Here is a 5000-nt window from a genome sequence, read left to right as displayed (position 1 = left end):
TGCAAGGGTGGCGTAAATGTGGAGTAAATATCAAGTTTACAGATATTTTGTTTCACTTTTGCCCCCATAGTAAATTTGGTGTTTAGACTCAAATTTGCCGCCATTTTGTTCTCTGTGTAAAAATCGAACGTCAAAAATGAATGTTTGTTTGATATTTTCTGGCATAGCAAAGTTACTGTGTACATTTATGGTTACTAGAGGCGTAAATTTAAGCAAAATATGATCAAAGAACTATCTTTACGACCACTTTGCCAACGTTTGCACATTTACCAAACTTCACAGTGTTATTTCACGCAAGTTTTGATTTTCCATTGCCCCGTTTCAATCACCATCACATTCTTCTCAAAGTTTATCATATTACTTGCTGCAGCTGGTTATTTCGGGTAAGGCCATCCCCCCTTTTTTTTCGTTTAGCGTCGAATGCGTTTCCTGATATTGGGTCGGTGGCTCGGAAAAAAAAATATCACGAGAAGTCTCGGAATAGGAGGCCCTGACGTAAAACGTTACCATTTACAATTTGGGTGAACAAAATGCACAATATGTGAAAGGTTTGAACCCAGCAGTCATTTCAATGGTAGATTGCAGTGTTTCATCGTCCGGGTGAATGTAGTCCTGAAGGTCGGCATTATATTCTACCCACCAAAACCACATCGATCAAGAGGGACTGAGATTGAATTTTGAATAACTTAAAAGTCGTAACCGAAGAATCTCGGAAAATGTACGGATGATATGCACGAACAACCGAACATCCGAATACTAGATCGGACGTTCTAACCACTGAACCACCAGGGCTCTGGCGTTAGTGAAGTCGGAATTCTACTATAGCAGAAGAGTGTACTACACTTCTGTACTGGGAGCTGAAAGAAAGAGAAAGGCTCGAGAAAGGCTGCGTCCATTTCACAGTTGTGGGGGTGCAGAAAATATATCAGGGGGGTACAGTTTCATGCATAATGACTGAGATGTTAGTAAGATGTTGGAAACGAGCAAGCGGCGAGAACGAATCGCCAAGCTCGCTGGTAAGTGCTCGTTCTTTCTCACGCAGAGAAAAATCAAGAACAACCTCTGGAACCAGGGTAGCTAGGTATAAATTACAGCGAGCTTTATATTCCCTCCCCCCCCCCCCCCCCTCCCACACCTTGCAAGAAGAGGATTCTTTCCGGCATGGACTTTATCGACCATATTGACTTCCAAAATTATTTATGAATGACTTCAAAAATTCTAAATTTGTAAGACTTATGAATGTACATTCACAATTGCGTTTTTCGCTGCCGTCAATCATAATTACGATCACAAGAAACGAACCTTAAAACACAGAAACACACAGAACGGATCGAAATCCACCAATCACAAATCACAAGCCTTGACCTTTTGAACCCGTCAAAGTAAAGTTTTGTTTCCTAAGAGGTCCGTCAAGATAATTGACGGCAGCGAAAAAAGCAATCGTCGGTTGGCTTTTGAACTTCAGAATTCTCATGTTTGTGAAAAGCGCAGTAATAGATAAACCTTAGATACACGTCAGTGTTCCCAAAATCTTTGTCCACTTTGAAGCAGGAAAACTTGATCGTCGATCTCGTTTCAAACTCTGGGATGAGTTTATAAGCCTCTTGGACGGAAGAAACATATCCAAAATTCTCAGCAATTTTCCTATCGAACGCGGGTTCGTAACTTAAAATTCCCGCCATGATCTTCTTGTTTGTTTCCCGGGAATGATGGGATTTGGAAGGTCGCGAGTTCGATTCTCGCCCGGAGGACGAAAATTTTCGTTCCCCCGGGCGAGCATGGTTTCTCCTAAGTTCTTCCGAGTGAAAATGTTCACTGGAAGTGTAAGTGTGCTGCTCACAAGTGTACATTAAAAATAATAATAATAATAATAATAATAATAATAATAATGATAATACTAACATTTATAATAATAATAATAATAAAAGTAAAAAAATAAAATATTTTGTATGTGTAAACAATAACAACTCATATAAAAACCATGATTAAAATTTTCATTGTGTCAATAATTATTATGCTTTTTGAGTATGGTCTTAAAAAGTCCGTCAGTACTTTGCAGAAGCGTAACTATGCGCGTAAAAAAATTAAAACCCTTGCCTCTTTGGAGATTTAACAATGGTTATAGGTAAGGGCTCATATGTGCGGTCTGGACAGGTCGAGTGGTTTTGGTGGATGTAGACTTCAACATCCACCAAAACCACCAACAGTGTTCGGGGCTAGATGTGTATCACGTACCCTCATGAAATATCTGAAACATGTTTTAAAACTTCATGTACAATATTTGCCAAAATACAGTTATACTCGTTATATTCATCCTTTGTTGGCGAGAACGCGATCTCCCAAATATAATAAAGCTCAACGCAAAAGAAAGGCGAATCCCCGAGAGGCGAATACATCAAAACCTCGTAGGCCTCTTTCGTTGGTATAACATGTCACAAGGTGTCCAAAATTCAATCTCAGTCCCTCTCGATCGATGTGGTTTTGGTGGGTTGTACCGCCACCGAAATGATCCCCACCATCCAAATGATCTCCGCCACCGAAATGACCCCCGATCACCACCGAAATAATCCCCTCACCGAAATGATACCTATTCGCAATCGGAATGATCCCGTCATAAATTTTCGGAACCTTGGCTTAAATGGACTTGGGACTTTGCTGTCTATTCTAAACTCTTCGTTTATTCATGCAAACACGATTCTAAACAGAGGAAAATAAAGAAAGCAATTAGACTGATAACAGTTCTATACCGACAATATTCGGCAATTTGAGTTTGCTTAAGAAACACGTCTGATTCGCTTATAATATTTATGCAGGATAATCTCAGAAAAGTTTTCCCATTCACAATTTTTTCTAAGTAATAAATCTAGACTGTGTAAGATCATTTCGTACGCCAAAGACGATCTTTGCACACATAAGATGATAACACGTGCAAAGTCATGCCGAACAATGTATCAATGAAAAGCGTAAAAAAACATACCTCTGTTTGCTCTTCTTCTCCTGATCCACTTGTTATGATAGCAAAGGCAGCCAGCAGCAGAAAAATAATTGTGACTAACGGAATAATTTTCATGATGTTAATGATTTGAGATGACAGCTACAGCAGCTAGTGCAAGTACCGAAACTAATTGGAAAGCACGTGTTGTAATGTGAGCCTGTAACTGACGTCATCACCGTCGTCATGACATCGTCAGGAAGACATATGTAGCATGAATAACCTGATTGCAAGATTTGACTTATTTTGCTTTAACACAGTACAATTTTATTAAGAAGATTTTCTGGCAAAAATATTTTGAAAAAAATCGAAGAAATAGAAGACATAAGTGAATTGCATCTTTTGAACAAGTATTGTCTAGTGTTAAACCAAAAAAAAAACAATTTACTGCAAAATAAAGTGCGGTAAAAGGTAAATTACACACCGTAAAAAAGATGTAATATAAATAAATAAAAAGCACGCACTAAATTGTTGTCCAGTTTTTGTAGTCCTCTTAATTCCATTCCCGAAATTCCGGGGATCATTTCGGTGGTGACCGCCGGTATCATTTCGGTGGTGGGGATCATTTCAGTGGTGATTGGGGGTCATTTCGGTGGCGGAGATCATTTGGATGGTAGGGATCATTTCGGTGGCGGTACATGGGTAGAATATAATGCAACACCGCGGCAAAACGTCTACGCATGCGCCAGGTTGAGCATTTCCGGTCTCTTTTTCTGTCACACTTTCCAGTCAGATCAAAGTCTCCCGCGCGCGGTCGGCTTCACTCTATATGTGCAGCTTGTGGTTCAGTTGTTCTGCTTCATGCTGCTCGTTTTTTTGACTATTTCGTAGTTATTGAAATTGCTTTTATTGATAACCAGGCACAGATCACTGAAACAATTAGTCGATTAGATTTAGAAAAGGTAAGTTGATAATAACTCAGTGTGTAATTTTGGCTAGAGCGTCAGGTAACTGATTTTCATTCACGAAAACAAAGTTTTTGACTGTTATTTTTCACTTAACCTGGCTAAAACTAAGACATAAAAAGTTACCGTTGCAAGCTTGTGTATTGTAGTTATAATTTTCAGTTCTTCAGTATCTCAGTCTTCATGCCTTAAAGCAGATTCGTGCTTTATTTATTTATGTTTATTTTCGTGTTTTGAAACGAAACTCTTCTGAGTTGATTGCCATGAAACATAAGCTTAATTATACTGCTGAAGTTGGCTGCAAGTTGACAACTCTATTTATTTTTTTCATTCTCAGAATCAGAGAGCGAAAGCTGGTTCGATGGCTTTTAGAAGTCGAAATTTCATGCCATGTATTTAGTAGCTGAAAGTTTGGTGTTTACGTGAGATGCAGCTGAGCCGCACAGTCTGAAATTATTGAAGTCTTCACCGACCAAAGAACAACCAAAGAACAACCATGTAAAAGAATTAAATAGGCATTTTCTTGAATGAAAGTCTTTATAGGCATGTTTAGTTTCCCGGCACTGAAAGCTCCGGGTGTTCGTGACTGCAGTTATCAAAGTCGAGGTTGTTATTAAATCCCGCACATCTTTTGTTTTGAGTTCTTGTTTTCTCTGATAATAAAAAGGTTGTTGAACTTACTACAATTTTATTTCCTAATTCTAGTGCTAATGATGATGATGACGTCTTTATTTTGGTTTTTTTCATAAGTATTGCCATTCTTTTCTTAGTTATCGCCTTCTCCCAAATTAACTTATGCCAAACCAGTAGCATGCAAGAAAGCCAATGAAAACAAATTCGTCTTGTCGAGCGCTCGCGACCTGCAAACTTCAAACATCATTTTCACCGTTGGTGCAAACAGATAACCATGTGGTGCAAAAGTTTGACACTAGAAAAATATATAAGCTTTCGAATGAAGTGATGTTTTTGGCCCCCTTTTTTGTCTGTTTCGCCCTTTTTGCTTTTAAACTTGGTGCGACGGCAATGTCATGCTTACGCAATCACAGGCAGCCCAAGCTCACGTCACGTGAAAGGATTAGATTAATTATTAGCGGTGTGCGAGC

Source organism: Porites lutea, chromosome 1 (assembly GCF_958299795.1).
Source record: "Porites lutea chromosome 1, jaPorLute2.1, whole genome shotgun sequence".
Classification (NCBI taxonomy): Eukaryota; Metazoa; Cnidaria; class Anthozoa; order Scleractinia; family Poritidae; genus Porites; species Porites lutea.
This window is presented reverse-complemented; position numbering follows the sequence as displayed.